This window comes from Crinia signifera, chromosome 5, assembly GCF_055691185.1.
Source record: "Crinia signifera chromosome 5, ASM5569118v1, whole genome shotgun sequence".
Taxonomy (NCBI): domain Eukaryota; kingdom Metazoa; phylum Chordata; class Amphibia; order Anura; family Myobatrachidae; genus Crinia; species Crinia signifera.
This window is the reverse complement of record NC_139221.1, coordinates 125,314,112-125,334,494: the sequence shown is the minus strand read 5'-3', so window position 1 is coordinate 125,334,494 and position 20,383 is coordinate 125,314,112. Positions and strand designations below refer to the sequence as shown.

Sequence of the window (20,383 nt, the reverse complement as noted above, 5' to 3'; positions counted from 1 at the left end):
TGCATGTGACAGTACCCCCCCCCCCTTTCTGGGTGACCCCAGGGCACCTACGCACCTTGTGTGGATTCCTTTGAAAGAATTGTCTCACCAGACGGGGAGCATGGAGGTCTGCAGCATCAACCCAGGAATTCTCTTCAGGACCGAATCCAAGCCACTCTACCAGATACTGAAGATGGGTATTGCGACAACGTGAGTCGATAATGCGCCTCACCTCGAACTCTGTCTCTCTCTCTGAGCCAATCTTGGGCGGCTTAGGCACCTTCTTCTGATATAAGTTCAATCTCAAAGGCTTCAGAAGAGACACATGGAAAGAATTCGATATCTTTAAGGAAGAAGGGAGCTGTAGTCTGTAGGCCACCGGATTAATCACTTGAGTGATTGGGTACGGCCCGATGAACCGGGGAGCCAGCTTCATGGAGGGTAACCGAAGGCGTATATGGCGGGTAGACAGCCATACTCGATCTCCAACCTTCAATTTAGGAGCCGCTCTTCTTTTTCTGTCCGCCATCCTTTTATAACGAGCGGATGCTTTGAGGAGAGCGGTATGAACGTCTGACCAGATTTTTGCAAACCGTTGTAGAGAAGAAGCAGCTGCAGGGACATCGGACAACGATAAATCTGAGAACTCTGGAGATCGGGGATGTTTGCCAAAGACAGTAAAAAAGGGAGTGGTGCCGGAGGATGAATGATAGGAATTGTTGTGCGCAAATTCCGCCCAAGGCAAAAGGTCTACCCAGTCGTCTTGAGAGGAAGAGATGAACAAACGAATGAAGGCTTCCAAGTCCTGGTTGACACGTTCTGTCTGTCCGTTGGTTTGTGGGTGGAAAGCAGTGGAGAACTTGAGCTTGACTTGTACAGAGGAACAGAGGGCCCTCCAAAACTTTGCGACGAACTGTACTCCACGGTCGGATATAATCTCTTTGGGCAACCCATGGAGTTTGAAGATGGTGGAAATGAAGAGCTGAGCCAAAACTGGAGCGGATGGGAGGCCTTTCAATGGGAAGAAGTGCACCATTTTAGAAAACCGGTCAACTACCACCCAGATTACCGTATGCCCTTTGGAGGGAGGAAGTTCGCAGATAAAGTCCATAGACAGGTGGGACCATGGTTCTGTTGGTATGGCTAGAGGTAGAAGAGGACCGGCAGGGGACGTTCTGGAGGACTTATGCTGAACGCAGCAGGAACATTAAGGTCTTCTGTGCCCCCGTATGCCCTGCAAACGGGAAGCGTGTGCCCAGGACAGCACTCTCTTGCGGAGATTGAGAGGAACGAAGGTCTTGCCTGGTGGGGGTGAAGGCTGGACTCTTACTTGAGCAAAGACCAGTGGGTCGAGGATTGGATGAGGCGGAGTCTCAAGGTCTGCTGGGGTTTCGAAAGAGCGTGAAAGAGCATCGGCCTTGGCATTCATCGTCCCGGGTCGGAATCTGATTTGAAAATTGAAACGTTCGAAGAACATGGCCCAGCGGGCTTGACGAGCTGTAAGACATTGGGCGTGCTTGAGGAAAGAGAGATTCTTATGGTCGGAATATACAGTGATTTTATGTCGTGCCCCCTCCAGGAGGTACCGCCACTCCTCCAATGCTGATTTGACTGCCAGTAACTCCTGCTCCCCAATGGGGTAATTCTTTTCCGCGGGAAGAAACTTCTTGGAGAAGAAGGCACATGGATGAAGTTCCTGGTCCTCCCCTCTCTGCGACAAGATTGCCCCTACCCCTTCTGAGGTTTGCGTCCACCTCGAGAATGAAGGGCTTGTCTAGGTTTGGCTGGAGAAGGATTGGGGCGGAGATAAAAGCATTCTTTAGTTGCTGGAAGGCTTGGGAGGCCTCAGGTGACCACTGACTTGGATCTGACCCCTTACGGGTTAGAGCAGTAAGAGGTGCAGCAAGGGTGGAGAAGTTCCAGATGAAGCGACGATAATAATTTGAAAAGCCCAGGAACCTTTGGATGCCTTTGAGCGTGGTGGGGGCTGTCCAGTCTAAGATGACTTTTACTTTTTCTGGATCCATCTCTATCCCAGTGCTGGAGAGGATGTGGCGGAGGAATGGAATGGAGGTGACCTCAAAGACGCACTTGTCTAGCTTGCAGTATAGTTTATTTTGGCGAAGACGCCGTAGGACTTCAGATACTGTTTGACGATGGAGATGGAGGTTAGACGAGAAGATGAGGATGTCATCGAGATACACCACAATGGAATGATACAGAAAATCTCAAAATATGTCGTTTACAAATTGTTGGAAGACGGCTGGAGCGTTGCAAAGACCAAATGGCATCACCAGGTATTCGTAGTGGCCGTCGCGGGTGTTGAAAGCCGTCTTCCACTCATCTCCAGAACGGATCCGGATCAAGATGTACACCCCTCTTAGATCCAGTTTAGTAAAGATAGAAGCCCCTCGGATCTTGTCAAAAAGTTCGGTGATAAGGGGTAAAGGATAGCGGTTCTTGATCGTGATATCGTTCAGACCCCTGTAGTCGATACACGGCCGGAGAGTTCCATCTTTTTTTTTTTACGAAGAAAAACCCCGCTCCGGCTGGTGAAGTAGATGGGCGAATGAACCCTTTATTCAAGTTCTCCCGAATGTAGTCAGACATAACCTTGGTCTCAGGTAGAGACAAGGGGTAGATGCGGCCCCGAGGTGGAAACTTCCCAGGCATCAACTCAATCGGACAGTCCCAGGGACGATGAGGCGGCAGGGTATCGGCACCTCCCTTGCTGAAGACGTCCGAAAAAGAAGAATATGGTGTGGGTATCGACAAGGGTGAAGCTGGTGAAGACGAAAGACTGGGGCCTCCCTCTTCTTGAGGATTAGTTTGATGGAGTGGAATGACACGAGGCATGCAAGTAGTTAGGCAGTTCGTACCCCAGGCTTTGATCTCCATACTGGACCAATCAATATGAGGATTGTGTTTAGCAAGCCATGGTAGGCCCAGGACTACCTGGTGTGACGACTGAGGAAGGACCAAAAACTCTAGAGTCTCTTGATGTAAAGCACCCACGAGAACCGTCACAGGATTGGTTTGAAGAGTGATTTGCCCACTGCTGATGCGACTCCCATCTACTGCAGTGAGGACCAAGGGATGGACCAAAGGTTGCACCGCCAAGGAATGTTGAAAGACGAAAGAAGAAGAAAGGAAGTTTCCAGTCGCTCCGGAATCTAGTAAGGCCTGAATCTTGATTTTCCCCTGAGGGCACACAAGGGTAACCGGAATGGTGGAAACAGTTGAGGAGGGAGATGAAAGCAGGACTCCTAACCTGGCCTCCCTCGGGGAGGTTAGGAGCGGTCGTTTCCCAGACGCAGTGGACAGGAAGACAACAGATGAGCGGAAGAACCGCAGTACATGCAAAGATTCTCTCAACGTCTACGGGATTTTTCTTCTAAGGAGAGCCGGGAGCGGTTGATCTGCATGGGTTCATCTGGTGGAGTAGTTGTGGAGGAACCTGGCCTAGGAACAGAAACAGCGTTGGTGGTGAAACGAGGGCGGAGACGATCGGAGCGATTTCTCTCTAGTTGACGCTCCTGCATCCGTAGATCTACTTTGTTGCACAAGGAGATGAGTTCAACCAAAGTAGCAGGAGAGTCACGGGTAGTTAATTCGTCCTTGATACGACCTGCCAGCCCATTCCAGAAGGCGGAGACGAGAGCCTCTTCGTTCCATTTTAATTCCGAAGCCAGAGTCTGGAACTGCACAACATATTGTCCCACTGAACGACTACCCTGGCGAATCCTCAGGATCTCAGTAGCGGCAGAAGACACTCTGCCAGGTTCGTCGAAGATGTGACGGAAAGAGGTAATGAAGGCTTCATAGTCATTGAGCAGGGGATCAGCGCGTTCCCAGAGAGGGGACACCCAGTCCAGAGCTGACCCTGCAAGGAGAGACACAATATATGCACTTTTGCCTTGGAGGTAGGGAAGTGAGATGACTGTAAGGTGAAATGAACATCGCATTGGTTCAGAAACCCACGGCATCCCTTCGGTGAACCATCATATTTGCTGGGGGTTGGTAATTGCATATGATGAGGAACTACGGGTCCAGGTATAGGAACAGGAACTGGAACCTCTGGTGCTGTAGCCACAGAAACTGAGACAAGGCCTGAAGAAATTGAGCCACTTGGCGTTGGGTAGCCTCTACTTGCTCCAGACGAGCCACGATGCTGTGAAATGCGTCCGCCATGGAAGCCTGTTCTTCACCCGACTCCATCGGGTCAGTACAAACTGTCACAACTGAAGAGCTGGATGAAGTCGTGTGGTGTGTAGCAACCGGAGACGGACCAGAGGAGGAAGGATTAAATCGTGCAGGTTTAATAATAGAATTCATAAATGGAACAATACACACTTGAATACTTTCTTTAAGTGGCAGTTAGTGGAAATAATAATTGAGCCAGCACGGCACTTTGAAAGAAGAAAAGTTAATTTAAATAATGACAGTTCAAGGCACTGAGGACGGCAGGCTGGGGTCTTGAAGAATGAGAGGATCCGGAAAGAGAATGTACTTGATGGTATGAAGGATCCTTGAAGACTGAAAGAAGATGGATGATGACTGAAGAATGAAGAATTTGCTTGGAAGCAGAAGACTTGAAGAGCGAGGCCAGGGAGCTCAGGGATGCAGGCAGGAACCAGACTGTGGAGAGAACTGGCAGCGATGGGGTTAAGCAGAACCTGGATCAACCACAGAGCACTGGAAGCAAGGCACCAAGTCAGGAGAGGTGAGTCAGAGAGCCGAAGTCAGCTGGGAGCTGTGAACGCCTCTGGAGACTCTTTGTACTGACACTGAACAGGCCTAGGCAGATCCCCTATATCCCTAGAGGGCGGCTGCCATTAGCTGTCAGGTCAGTATGGGCGGAAACCTCAGACATGAGCCAATCTGCTATTTGCCCTTAACCAAGATGGCGGCGCCGGCCTCCCGGCGCCCCTACAGCACACACCGCTACACTTGCCAGCGTCCCACGCTGCCTGCTGCCCACCAGACTGCCGCTGCCTGCTGCCGCTGACCTGGAGACCACTACACGCTAGCCGACGGCGGGCGCGGACGGGTGAGTAGTATGCCCGCCGCGCACTGCTGTGTGTGACACCATGCAAGTAGACCAATTTCCTGGATCCTAGAAGTTTTAATGACATGATTTACAAGACTAGAGGGACATAGGGGGTTATTCTGTTTGATACGGTGGGACCGTATACGGGCAGATCAGGCTTTTTTTTTCATCTGCACATGCGTATCTTTCGCAATGCGCATGTGCAGCGACCTCACACCGCTCATGGACGGGTCTCTCCGTGCAAAAAAACCTGTCCACAAGAACACTGTCATTGTGGGCGGCATGTGGGCGTTTTTATGGGAGCGGCCGGAATAAGGAGGAAAACTGGGTGTAAACATGGGCATACACGGGGGTGTGCACACAAAATGCACGGTGCCACAACCACCTAGATCGGAGAATGCACCGTGCATTTTGGCCCAAAGATACCGCATGAGAGCGGACGCCTGGGTCTGCTAATTACGCTGATAACTAGACAAACACATACACCTGAATGTAATAAGCAATGCTGCAGGCTATTAAGTGAAAACCATTATTTCACTACCTGCAAGCCACTCACAGCCCTCAAACACATTGGAAGCTTATCTTTCTACACTTCTCAACATGTAAAGGTTGGTTTAATTTTAGGTAATATTCATTCTAATACCTGGTTATATATGTCCAGGTAGTTATTTTATAACCATCTACACCCATTCAGAAAGTGTTTTTTTATACTTTAAAAAGCAGGACACTCAATTCACAGGAGTCGACATGTGTCAACTTTTTCACTGTAACACAAACATACCAGTTTTTTATTATGAAAAAGACACGTAAACCATGTCTAAGAGCAACAATCATGTTTTTAGACTCAATTTCTACTTGCAATGGTGGAGCAATGTCCTAAGGCCATGGCCACTATTTTGCACACAATCTGTATTTTTTTTCCCAAGAACATACATTATGCACTTTCATATCTGCTCTGAACTTTATGTAGCACACTCCTTATGTCAGATGCCACCAAGCACATTATTGCAATCACATATCTCTAACAAAGGATCCCAACATCTGCCTATCACACTCTAAAGTCTTATTTTGAACAATATTAGAACATGTTTGCATGTAGCATACGCTCAGATATACAGAAGGTGTCGGTGGGAAAACGGACGAGATCCGTCCGTGCACTGTGGCATACGCTCAGATGTACGCCAGGTATCGGTGGCTAAGAGGGAGATCTGTCCGTGCACGGTGGCGTACGCTCAAGTGAACGCCACTCCCCTTTGTCTGTTTCTGTGACCGTCCGTGTGCGGCTGTTCTGTGGGTAGCAAAAACTGTTAACATTTTAAATTTGAAATCAGTTGGAGGATTTAATTACAATTGTGCTGTCTTTTGTGGATAGTGTACATTTCACTGGCCTAGATAGACCATCTACACATTGCGTTTTGACAGGTCCCTTTTAAACGGACATGTTTGGCAGGAAGGAGCCTGCACATTGAACTCTGGCTGTGTCTACACATTGCATTTTAGCAGGATGTAGTCGACGAGGAGCTGCTAAAACGCAATGTGTAGATGCAAGAAACTGCATCCTGCTAAACAGGATCCTGTTCGACTGCATTCTGCTAAAATGCAATATGTAGACGCAGCCTAATACAGGGCCTTATTCTGATCGGTGCGGCCGGATCCGAATATGCGGCCAGGACCGTGCGTGCGAAACCCCGCCTTCCATACGGATCGCCAACTCCGTCCGTACGCAGTAAGAAGCTGGAAGAACGGACCGCACGTGTATTTCTCATGAATACACCTCCTCCATCTCAGGGAACCTCCCCCATCATTCGATGGTCGCAGAACATCGAATGCAGGGCCGAGTGGTCCGCCAGCTCCCGCAACCTCAGACCACACGGACATTTTTCCGTGCAAAAGCAGGGATCTGGGCGGGCAGCTGACATCCGGCGATGTCATATGTCCGCCCCCTACACGTGCGTCACGACTGCTTTACCATACATACGCCCAGCGTTTGCATGGGAACGCCCATGAAACGCGGGGCGTATGCATATGGTAATGAGCCCAAATAGCCCTTCACGCCCCTCTCCACCCCCTGTTCGGAGTGTTCACATTTCATGCGGGATTGGCCGTACGCCCCGCTCGCACATGCGCAGAGACGCCTCTGCACATGCGCAGACACAAAACATCGGCGGACCGACCGCACGCGGACATTACTGCACCAACCAGAATAAGGGCCACAATTCTTTGGGCCTTATTTTGGTTCATTCTTTCTGACAAAATCCTTCTTAGATGGGCAAAACCATGTGCACTGCAGGTGGGGCAGATATCACATGTGCAGAGAGAATTAGATTTGGGTGGGGTTTTACTTCAAAGTGAGATTTATATTGCAGTGTAAAAATAAAGCAGTCAGTATTTTCCCTGCACAGAAACAAAATAACTCACCCAAATCTAATTCTCTCTGCACATGTTACATCTGCCCCCCTGCAGTGCACATGGTTTTGTCCATCTAAGAAGGATTTTGTCAGAAAGAATGAACCAAAATAAGGCCCTTTATGTCTGCACATAAAGAATCGTAAAGAAGGAAATTGTATAATAATGATTTTATTTGTAAGTATAAGTGCAATACTAAAGTCAATTTAGTTATTTTGTCCAAAAGTATCTACTGTATGTGCTGTATATAATTTAAATAAAAAGGCTGTGCTGCAAAAAAAGAGGTATCCAGGTATATATTTTTTTGTTTTATTTTCAGACTGGTGATGTTTATGCTGATGTAGCTGAGCCTCACACGTTCCGTGCTAGCACAGTCCCTGACTTTCCCTGCTGATTGTGTGAAAATGAAAGCTCACATGCCTGAGTTTCCCCAGAATAGTTATTCTGTGCATGAAAATTCCTACTGATGTATATTTAGATACATACTGTACTCCTGATATACTATTTGCTTTATAGCACCAGAGGTTTACATGCCAGCGCCTTTTCCAATTTCAATATTATTTACATGTATATACTTATTTCATTCATTTAAAGTAGTGAGCCTGAAGAGCACTGATTTCCCTGCAGTTTGATTATGTATGTGATGCCTATATATGCACACAGGGATAACAGAATGAGTTTACACCAAGCAACTAGATACTATCAGAAGGGATGTCTCTTTGTATGGGCTCATGGGGCAGTTGCCCAAGGGCCCCACTATCCATGAGGCCCAGACGTGTCAGCCAGTAAATCCCCCACCTCCCACACACCCATGCTTGCATCCATGTGAGGTTATGACTGAAACCTCTACAGCAGGTATACACAATAGCCCCTGCTGTCCACGTTGGCTTGGGGGTGCAGTGGTTGCTCACACCATGGCCGGCTCCATGCACTTGTGACACTTCAAATGCCATCTACCAGAGATCACATACCGGCAGCCACAGTTTGTGATTGGCTGCTGGGCCGCAACCTCTGACTGGCTCACGAACCGGTAAGGCTGGTTTCACACACTCCGGCTCCTGCCGTACGGTGAAATCCCGCACGGCCAGGGAGCCGTGCCGCACACATTAGTTTATCATGGAGGGGATGGCCACAGCACGGCAGCCGTCCCTTCCAGTGGTGGGATCCGGCTGCAACCGTGCGGCCGGGTCGTGGCCGTCCCGTGTGAATGGACACAATAGTGTCCATTCACAACTAATGTGTGCGGCACGGCTCCCTGGCCGTGCGGGATTTCACCGTCCGGCAGGAGCCGGAGTGTGTGAAACCAGCCTAATGTATTTGAAATGGCTACTGGACTCAGGGCCTTATTTTGGTTCATTCTTTCTGACAAAATCCTTCTTAGATGGGCAAAACCATGTGCACTGCAGGTGGGGCAGATGTAACATGTGCAGAGAGAATTAGATTTGGGTGGGGTTTTACTTCAAAGTGAGATCTATATTGCAGTGTAAAAATAAAGCAGTCAGTATTTTCCCTGCACAGAAACAAAATTACTCACCCAAATCTAATTCTCTCTGCACAAGTAACATCTGCCCCCCCCTGCAGTGCACATGGTTTTGTCCATCTAAGAAGGATTTTGTCAGAAAGAATGAACCAAAATAAGGCCCTCAGTGAGGGTCAGAAGAGTCATGCTGTGCTCCCCTCAGAGACAGACAGCGCTGGTGGTAGCTGCAAACAGCAGCGGCATTACAGCAGTAGCAGCAGCGGAGGTGAGGCAGAGTAAACTACTGGGGGTATTATATATAAATGGCACTACTGGTGGTCATTATGGGGCCGATTCAGACCCAAATTCTGCCCCATTGTTGATGGTGGTGGTCTGCGCAGCGGGAATATGTGCATGTGCAAACGCCTTCGGTGAGTATCACACTTGTCGAGGCGTTCGCACTGTCAGGGAAGAGAAGGGGGCAGGCAGGGGACAGGAGCAGGGGAAATTCCAGCGTTTTATGGGCATCTGCTTTAAAAAGCTGGGCATTCCCCTGGGTATGAAAGCGCGTCGATGACTGCCAGAACGCACAAATGACGTTACATGATGTCAGCATCCCCCCTGGATTCGGTACGTATTGACTTACTTTTCAGACCGAAGGCTGCATAAATGGTCAGCGACCATCGAATGATCTCTGCTCCGTTCAACCGCATTCTAAAGGAATGTGTAAATGTACACATCCCCTTGCATCTAAATGCAGGGATTCGCTTGGCGGGGGAGAGGCGAGTGATCGTGTAAGTAGCACTAAAATGCTGGTTCAAAAAATGAAAAGTTATGCCACTGCGCATATAGCGTTTCCTGGAAGTTCAAGGAACACCGACGCTGCTGGGAAAAGATACATAAAGTTACATTTATGTCTTTGTTGACATCTTCATTTTTGACAACTACCATTCTGGCACTGGATACTTAGCTATTCCATACAATTTGTATTCTCTAGAATTGCTTATTGACTGAGAGTGCCATAATGGTTGCTATGGCACTGACTACTTTCACCAATCAGCACTAGTGTGGAAAATCCCAGGATAGTCATTTGTGGGATCCTGGGATATTAGCTGAAAACTGCAGGGATTTGATTTCCGGGATTACAATGCGCATGTACATTCAGTTTCAGCCGGGCAGGACTAGGCACTAAGCACTCAGCTGAGAAGTAGCCCAGCTGAAGATGAAGCTTTGGCCTCAATGTTGAACCCACGACTCTACCGGTGGTACTGCGGCTCTCAGTTTTGCCTTCCTCCCAGCAGACTGTATAATTGATCCACCATATGATCTGCTGGTATCTATCCATGGATGGCACCTCTTGTACTAAGATCACCAAATCCTGATGTAGTGAGGGCTGAGACAAATTAAATAATCCCAATGCATATACTATCTCTTAGCCAATTGTATCATGTACAAAAGAGCCAAGGGTCCTGTTAATTCTATCACAATTGCGCAAGCTGAACAACACAAATTACCATGCAATTGCTCTCCCCCACTTCTAGCAATCAAGAACAAATATAGTGTACAGTACAATCTATGACAATTGCCCCAGGCTCTCCATCATAGACTAGGTTAGCATGGTGCAGGGCGAAGAAGGGGGGCACCATAGAAAGGTGCCACGTAAAAGGTAAATGTGGCGGTAGCCAAGTGCGCAATGACAGTGGGGGCAAGTAACACTCATAAAATCAAGGGCATGTACAGGACAGCGTTCATTTGTCAGACATTGGCACGACTTGTTTATAAAAATGCACTGCAGGAAGTGCTGGGGTCTCAGTAAGAGCATTTTGCAGGCTGGGGGTTTTCGGTACCCGGGCAGGCCCGAGAACCTCAGTGGCAGGAAGAAGGCTCCATAGCGAAGGCGTTGTTGAGGGCCTACAGCGTAGGTATGTGGCATGCCCCATCGTAAATCAATGATCAGCATTGATAGGTTTTTGTGCCTTGCCCACTGTTCTCTGCCCTTACCCTGTAAAATGTAACTAAGGTAATGTGAATAACCTGTCAGATCATGTCAGAAGATGTCACCACGCTTCAAAAGGATCTTGCAAATCTAGATGAGTGGGCTAAAAAGTGGAAGATGAGGTTCAATGTGGATAAATGTAAGGTTATGTGTAATATCCTGTGTAGTATTTGTGCTGTGTGCCTAGGATGCCCTATTGTTTACTGTATTATCAAACATGGTTACTGTGTACCTATCTGTTATCCCCATAGGGGACGTTGCATGTTTAATGGACACCTGTAAATGTATATCCATGGATGCCTTCACAGAAGGCAAGATAAACTTTCATGAAAAAATACTGTAAATATGTTTGTAGTCGTGGCCCACTGCAGTGTCCCCCCAGGAAAGATTGGACTGAGCTGCCCAGATGCAGGGACTAATGGAGGGCAAGTCCAAATGCCCTGCACTGAGGGGAGAAGATAAACTATCGCAAAACACTGTTTTAATAAAGTTTTTATGCACGCGCTGGGAGCGGGAAGGCAGAGGATCGCGTGCCCTATAGTTATAAATAAGGGAGAGATTCCTGAGGAGAGGGGGAGATCGAGCAGAGCTGCGCAGCAGGAAGGACGGACAGCGCTGCTGGGAAGTGAGGGAAACTTACGAGTCCTGAGGCGCGCTGTCTCGGTGGATCGGGTGCTGAGCGGGGACAGGCGGCGAGAGCTCAGGTAAACGCTGGCCGGAGAATCCAGCCTGGGACTGACGGAGGTAGGCGGCGCCGGAGGAGTGACGCAGAGAGACAGGAGGCCGCATCATCTTGCTGGACAGCGGCCGCGTCATTGAAAGGCGGCGCCAAGCCCGGAGGTCGGACTAAAGGGGGAGAGTGTCGCAGCCCAGAGAGGCCGGACGGGAGGCGGAGAGTGACGGAGAAGGAGGGGTCGGAGCCGGGAAAAAGGAGATCCTGGAGAATGCCATGGGGAGTGGTGAGTGAAAAACCCAACCCCTGCAGCAGCATAGCACGTCCCCAGTACGGCCCCATACCAGGCACAGCCACCCACAGAGACTTACACAGGAGGGTTTAACGACCAAAACACAACCCCCACCCCCTAGTGGATACCCATTAAAACGAAGAGTCACAATATACAGTGACAGTTCAACTTCTAGACAGCTCTGAACCGCCCAGCACCATATAGGGAGCAATATACTTCAGTACAGCCAGCTCCCCTGCACGTCTCCCTAGCAGCCCCAAGAGAGAGAGAGAGACAGAGATGAACTAGGAAAGATATATCAGATCCCCAGCATCCACATTAGTTACTGTAGCAGCCTGTCCTCCCCACTATAACAATATAGTGAAGCTGACACCCTCAGTGCAGTTCTAGGCAGGCATACCAGCATATCTCCAAGCTCACGGTACAGCAAAGAGTAACCGTTACCCTGCCAGAGTCCGTCAGAGGATGGATGTGTGAAATCAACAGATAGTCTGAGGCGTTTTAGTGAGTGGACACACAGCGCAGCAGCAGGCTCAGGCATAGAAAATCCGCAGAATAATCCGGGCTAAACCCGACGAATTTCAGTCAGGGGACGCCCAAAGGAAAAGATCTTAACCAGAGAGTCTCATATCTACACTACAGTGCAGGGAATAGGCGAAACCCGGCTTTGTGAGCCAGGGGAAGGCCAACAGAGGAAAGATATTTCTTAACTGCAATCAAGTGCTCTAGTTATCCTGTAGCAATCCTGGTTGCCTAGGAACCCAGCAGCATACGGGAGACTGGTAAAGCAGGCAGCCAGTCCAGGGAAGTCACTTAATAATCTGCAGCGGCGATAGTGTGACAGGAAAGGATACATCTCACTAACAAGTAAGCTTCATTGTAATGGAAAAGGACCTTCAAGGATACAGTGTTGCTTCAGCCTAGCAGGATGCACCACGCCTACTGATTTATGTGATAACTTTATTGCAACGTCTGTGGAAATTAATCATACTGTACCTACCTTCTCCTGGTCTGTTGATCCGTGTTATAGACTGAACTTTTTTCCTGGACTGTGGCCACTAGGTAGAGCTCTGTAAGGGGAGAAAAAGCGCTTACTGTGTAGAGTATAGATAAAGTATAAGTTAATATTATTATTGCGCAATGATAAGGTGTTAATTAACACATAGAACATAGATGAGTTTAGTATAACTGAAAAGTAGTATAGAAGAGAAATCCTGAGGTTCACTGTGTATAAAAGTGTTTGTTACCATTAACAGTGTTATACTTTAAGGCATTGTTTATAGTGTATACGGTAAGGTAATACATTCTTTAAGCCGAGGCAGTCTGGGCCGGAGGAGATACCAGGTGAAACTGTTCATATTGATAAGAGTTGCAGTGTATGTACTGTTTTGAAATATTGTTTCTATATATATTGTATGCAAAACTAGGATGAAATAAATCATTTAAAATTCTCTACGTGAGCTTTTCTGAGAAGACGAGAAGAATAATACTTACCTTAGTGAGAAGTCCAACCTACGGCTATTGGAAAGGAAATTCCTACTTAGTAGGGGATCACAATTGGCGTCTACGGACAGGATAGGAAAATGGCGGAGTCGGAACCCCAAACCCCCAAATCAGTAAAAAGAAGAGTCCTCCCATCCCCGAACGACATTGGGATAAGAAGAAGAGGAGAAATGGCAGAGAACTCGACCATTACCATGCCTTATTACTTCGGGGCCCCATGGTTGCCTGTGTACTCGGGAAATAAACGCACGGCGGGGACGACAACATTCCGAGATTTTAAAGATAGGATGAAGTCTATGTTCGACTTGGGGCATGTAAGCAATGAACAGCAAGTACAAATGCTGCTAGGACAATTGAAAGGACAGGCGAGGAGAGAGGTGAAGGCGTGGATGGGGGAAAGAAAGGTCACAGTACAAGACATTTTCAAAAAGTTGGCCAGCGTATTTAACGCACGCACCCCGGCAGATTTAAAGGGACAGCTATACGCAAGAAAACAAAAACCCCAAGAGTCATTGAGAGACTTCGCCCTGGCGTTGCAAGAGGCCTCGCATGCTATTCAGGCGATCGAGCCAGGAGACAAGGATCAGGAAAATGAAACTCTGATTAACCTTTTCGTGGAAGGAGCTCGGGAAAAAACAATACGAGCACAACTCAGAATGTGGAGGAAACAGAACCCGGGCGGCACTTTTTCAAAATTCAAAGAGGCAATCTTCCACATATTAGGGCTGAACCAGTGTGACGACGAGGAGAGCCAAGCGACCACCGATACGGAAGATGAAGAGGATGAGGTGGATGAAGAACCGGCACCTAAGACTTCCATCCGCGCAGGGAAAGGAGCTGTCACCCAGCAAGTACAGACCGGACGAGAGGTGTCTGGGCCTCTGGCAGAGAAGCTGGATATGATTACCAAAAGCTTGGCAGAAATGGGAAAAGAATTGAAGGACCTCCGACAAGAGCAATTACTGCTCAAAAATAAGGGAAACAACGCCGGAGCTTCGGGCCGAGGCCGAACACCCTGGACGACCCCGGTCGGAAGAGGGAGACGGGCCACCGACCGCTTCGATGCCCAAGGGAGCCCGATTTGCAGACGATGCCACAAGAGTGGGCACATCGAACGCTTTTGCAGAGAAGAAGATTTAAATGGAGACGCCCCGAGGTCGCGGACCCACCCTCGGGAGGATTCCCCCCAGTAGGTCCGACCCCGCCAACCTGGCATTCCCGATACGTAGGAGCCTGCCCACACGTAACCATCGCTATCAATGGTGTGGAGATTTCGGCACTATTGGACACGGGATCCCAGGTCACCACCATCTGTCTCACCGAGTTTGACAAGTACTGGCCAAGGGAGGAAATTATGACGCCGCCAAACAACTGGCTGCAACTGTTGGCCAGCAACGGACAAGCCATTGAATATTGCGGGTACTGGGAAGCCGAACTGACGATCGGGAAAGCACGGCTGATCCGTCAAGGGTGTCTGATCACCAAGGAATATAACGAACACCTCCCACCCATGATATTAGGGATGAACGTGCTTAAAAACTGCCCAGGAGAACTAGTAGAATCCTTACAACAGGAACTAGGGCGGGCAGATAGAGAAGAACGAAAGGCTCTGCTCCAGACGGTCAGATGGTTAAAGGGAGTGGGGAGCTTCGCTAACGACCGTGGAGAAGTTGGGAAAGCTCGAATTAGCGATCGGACCGCCCTCCTCATCCAGCCGAACTCAGAAGTGATGCTACAATGCAAGGCCCGCTTCGGAGTAGGCGGAACAGACTATGATGCTATGGTAGAACCCCACGACCCGAGTGGACAATATCCATTCGCAGTAGCGAGGGCCGTCACCAGAGTCCACCAGGGTCAAGTGTTTGTGCGAGTACTCAATCCGCATAGCTTCCCAATCAAATTGAAGAAAAATTGCCCAGTCGCTAGATTGACCGAAGTCAACTTCGAGGATGTCTTTGACGGGGAGGCCTTCACTACCACACAACGAGTAACGGATCCACCTCCGCCAACAGGGGTTGAAGAGAAACGATGGTGGGATCCCATTCAGATTGGGGACCAGAGTACTTCAACCAAACAGAAAGACGGTGTGATACAGGTGGTGAAAGAATTCTCTCAAGCCTTTAGCCAGCACCCCTCAGATTTCGGCACAGCAAAAAATGTGGTTCACTACATACCCACAGGAGACCACCCACCTATTAAAGAAAGACATCGTCCGTTAGCCCCTGCACTGTACCAGCCAGTACGGGAAATGCTGGCCGACATGAGGGAGTCCGGAGTGATCACCGAAAGTCATAGTCCATGGGCGGCCCCCATTGTCTTGGTCAAGAAGAAGAACGGGAGTCTGCGGTTCTGTGTGGATTATCGCAAGTTAAATAATGTAACACACAAGGATGCGTATCCATTACCCAGGATTGAGGAATCGCTAACCGCCCTTAAAACCGCCCAAGTATTAAAATAAAGCAACAAAGTAATTGCCCTTCGTCAAGACAAGAGTTTACCCCGAGTTCAGCAATGGATCAAGTAGCACCGCCAGAACGAGACGAGAGGGAGGCGTCCACCCGTCTCACGGAAAGACCATTGCGAAGCACTCGAGGAGTATTGCCCCTACGTTATCGTGTTTAGACAGACACAATTAGGTACTTTCCGTAGAAATAAGTGGACTTCCCGTGGAAAGCCGGTGACCGGTGCAGGGCATTGCGCTGGTCCACCAAAAGGTGTGACCCCCTGAGGCTGGGTGGTCCCGGAGCGGTCGAGGTCCTGAAGAAAAGAACAAACGGAAAGCACTTTATTGGGATGCAGATACTCGATTGGAAAGTGAGAAGACTATATTTTAAGTCCATTGGAGTTATTAGGCAGCATAACTTGTTGCATGGGGACATGCAATATTCCAACCGGGAAGAATTGTAATATCCTGTGTAGTATTTGTGCTGTGTGCCTAGGATGCCCTATTGTATACTGTATTATCAAACATGGTTACTGTGTACCTATCTGTTATCCCCATAGGGGACGTTGCATGTTTAATGGACACCTGTAAATGTATATCCATGGATGCCTTCACAGAAGGCAAGATAAACTTTCATGAAAAAATACTGTAAATATGTTTGTAGTCGTGGCCCACTGCAGTGTCCCCCCAGGAAAGATTGGACTGAGCTGCCCAGATGCAGGGACTAATGGAGGGCAAGTCCAAATGCCCTGCACTGAGGGGAGAAGATAAACTATCGCAAAACACTGTTTTAATAAAGTTTTTATGCACGCGCTGGGAGCGGGAAGGCAGAGGATCGCGTGCCCTATAGTTATAAATAAGGGAGAGATTCCTGAGGAGAGGGGGAGATCGAGCAGAGCTGCGCAGCAGGAAGGACGGACAGCGCTGCTGGGAAGTGAGGGAAACTTACGAGTCCTGAGGCGCGCTGTCTCGGTGGATCGGGTGCTGAGCGGGGACAGGCGGCGAGAGCTCAGGTAAACGCTGGCCGGAGAATCCAGCCTGGGACTGACGGAGGTAGGCGGCGCCGGAGGAGTGACGCAGAGAGACAGGAGGCCGCATCATCTTGCTGGACAGCGGCCGCGTCATTGAAAGGCGGCGCCAAGCCCGGAGGTCGGACTAAAGGGGGAGAGTGTCGCTGCCCAGAGAGGCCGGACGGGAGGCGGAGAGTGACGGAGAAGGAGGGGTCGGAGCCGGGAAAAAGGAGATCCTGGAGAATGCCATGGGGAGTGGTGAGTGAAAAACCCAACCCCTGCAGCAGCATAGCACGTCCCCAGTACGGCCCCATACCAGGCACAGCCACCCACAGAGACTTACACAGGAGGGTTTAACGACCAAAACACAACCCCCACCCCCTAGTGGATACCCATTAAAACGAAGAGTCACAATATACAGTGACAGTTCAACTTCTAGACAGCTCTGAACCGCCCAGCACCATATAGGGAGCAATATACTTCAGTACAGCCAGCTCCCCTGCACGTCTCCCTAGCAGCCCCAAGAGAGAGAGAGAGACAGAGATGAACTAGGAAAGATATATCAGATCCCCAGCATCCACATTAGTTACTGTAGCAGCCTGTCCTCCCCACTATAACAATATAGTGAAGCTGACACCCTCAGTGCAGTTCTAGGCAGGCATACCAGCATATCTCCAAGCTCACGGTACAGCAAAGAGTAACCGTTACCCTGCCAGAGTCCGTCAGAGGATGGATGTGTGAAATCAACAGATAGTCTGAGGCGTTTTAGTGAGTGGACACACAGCGCAGCAGCAGGCTCAGGCATAGAAAATCCGCAGAATAATCCGGGCTAAACCCGACGAATTTCAGTCAGGGGACGCCCAAAGGAAAAGATCTTAACCAGAGAGTCTCATATCTACACTACAGTGCAGGGAATAGGCGAAACCCGGCTTTGTGAGCCAGGGGAAGGCCAACAGAGGAAAGATATTTCTTAACTGCAATCAAGTGCTCTAGTTATCCTGTAGCAATCCTGGTTGCCTAGGAACCCAGCAGCATACGGGAGACTGGTAAAGCAGGCAGCCAGTCCAGGGAAGTCACTTAATAATCTGCAGCGGCGATAGTGTGACAGGAAAGGATACATCTCACTAACAAGTAAGCTTCATTGTAATGGAAAAGGACCTTCAAGGATACAGTGTTGCTTCAGCCTAGCAGGATGCACCACGCCTACTGATTTATGTGATAACTTTATTGCAACGTCTGTGGAAATTAATCATACTGTACCTACCTTCTCCTGGTCTGTTGATCCGTGTTATAGACTGAACTTTTTTCCTGGACTGTGGCCACTAGGTAGAGCTCTGTAAGGGGAGAAAAAGCGCTTACTGTGTAGAGTATAGATAAAGTATAAGTTAATATTATTATTGCGCAATGATAAGGTGTTAATTAACACATAGAACATAGATGAGTTTAGTATAACTGAAAAGTAGTATAGAAGAGAAATCCTGAGGTTCACTGTGTATAAAAGTGTTTGTTACCATTAACAGTGTTATACTTTAAGGCATTGTTTATAGTGTATACGGTAAGGTAATACATTCTTTAAGCCGAGGCAGTCTGGGCCGGAGGAGATACCAGGTGAAACTGTTCATATTGATAAGAGTTGCAGTGTATGTACTGTTTTGAAATATTGTTTCTATATATATTGTATGCAAAACTAGGATGAAATAAATCATTTAAAATTCTCTACGTGAGCTTTTCTGAGAAGACGAGAAGAATAATACTTACCTTAGTGAGAAGTCCAACCTACGGCTATTGGAAAGGAAATTCCTACTTAGTAGGGGATCACATATGCACCTTGGGAGACACAGCCAGTGTGCTAGTTATAACCTTAGCGGAGAGGAATTGGGTAATTCAATACTCGTAAAGGATCTAGGAGTCCAAATAGACAGCAAACTGCGGTGTAGTGCTCAATGTAATATAGCATCAAAAAAGGCCAACAAAATTCTAGCATGCATTAAAAGGGGCATTGAATCTAGGGACTCAAAAGTAATTATGCCTCTGTACAAAGCATTGGTTAGACCTCACCTCGAATACGGAGTACAATTCTGGGCCCCGCACTACAGTATAAAAAGGACATCATAGAATTAGAAAAAATCCAAAGAAGAGCAACAAAGCTTATTAGGGGAATGGAGAATTTAAGCTACGAGGAGAGATTAAGCAATTTGGGACTATTTACACTAGAGAAGAGACGTTTAAGGGGGGACATGCTCAACATGTACAAGTATATCAAGGGCCAATATAAGGAACTGTCACACACCCTCTTTTCTACTAGAAAGGAATCTAGGAGAGTATAGATTAGAAGAAAACATTTCTTTACGGCCAGAGCAGTCAAACTCTGGAACTCTCTTCCTGGAGAGGTGGTGTCGGCTGACTCAATAAATATGTTTAAAATAAGGTTGGACAAACACTTATTGGTTAAAAACATCCATGGGTACAAATAAGAAACATAATCTGTCTTTAAAATATCAGAACATACTATGCAGCAAGGGATAAACTATTATTAACCTAGGTTGAACTAGATGGACGCAAGTCTTTATTCAGCCTCACCTACTATGTAACTATGTAATAAAACTGCGGGCAACAATTTAATCCCTGATCTCATCTCAGAGTACAATTTCAGTTGGTAGTATGCTGGGGTCAGTTTAGCAAGGATGCAGCAGGCCTTACTCTCTCCTTTAGAGCCACATTTATCAAACAATATTTGCGGCTAAATTCCAGAGTTAGCCGCAAATATTAACTATCTCCCGAATGTACCAAATCTCTAATCCTTGCTGCAATCCCCCCTGTATTGCTGCCGGACTATAGGTTTCTATGGGGGATGCAAAGCTGCTCGATGTATCAACGAGCAGCAACGGTTCGCATCCCTGGGCTATCACCATTCTGAGATAGCACTAGCCCATTGTAGTCTATGGGCTATACACCGCACTGCAGTGTGGTCAGCAGGGTGTCAGCGCTAACAGCACATGCGCAGACCCCCCCGGCTTCTGGCTGAGCGCATTGCAGGGACAGGCTCCTTTCAGAGCCCTGTGCCTGGGCTTGTGGGATAATACATCCCAGCGTAGGCTTGCATTTTACAATGTTTACAATACGATCCTGGGCACTGGGCAGTAACATTCCGCCCAGATTTTATTGTAAGGGCGGGATTTATTAATATACATTGGCCAGACGCCGCGATGCTACCGCATATGTAATAACATATGCGGCTGGCATCGGGTTGCGGTGACGGAGACCCCCGCGATACCTGTAATGTGGTTTGCGGGGGTCTCCGTCACATCCCGGCAGCTGTCAGTGTGTGATGTTGTCAGACTGCGTGCAAGTGTGCGCCCGTTACCTGGTGTTCCTCATAAAGACAAGGGTACCCCCAATTCTGGGATTCCACAAGTGTCCCCCTGCGTCTCCTCCTCCCCCCTGCAGCCGGATGTCCTCCCAGCTGTGACACCTGCTGGGGGAGGAGGAGATCGATGGTGGACAAGAGGGGGGGGGGTCACGCGGAGGCAATAGAAGCCTAGGCTTCTATAGGGTATCGCCACGATACCCTG

At 48.5% G+C, this 20,383-nt stretch overlaps 1 protein-coding gene across 4 annotated transcripts in view; it reads right to left on the bottom strand.

Moving 5' to 3' along the window:
• Positions 1 to 19,758, bottom strand: part of LOC146080561 (proto-oncogene Mas-like) — an 82,108-nt gene extending 62,350 nt beyond the window's left edge. For 2 of the 4 annotated variants that reach the window (XM_083187995.1, XM_083188000.1), the window contains exons 1-2: positions 18,076 to 19,758; positions 12,856 to 12,925 (exon numbers count right to left, since the gene is read on the bottom strand). The gene's annotated coding sequence lies outside the window, so the exon portion shown is untranslated. Of the gene's footprint in view, positions 1 to 12,855; positions 13,390 to 18,075 lie in introns of those variants that run through there. The other 2 variants (XM_083187997.1, XM_083187999.1) reach the window with 2 other exon arrangements.
• Positions 19,759 to 20,383: the final 625 nt, after the last annotated feature.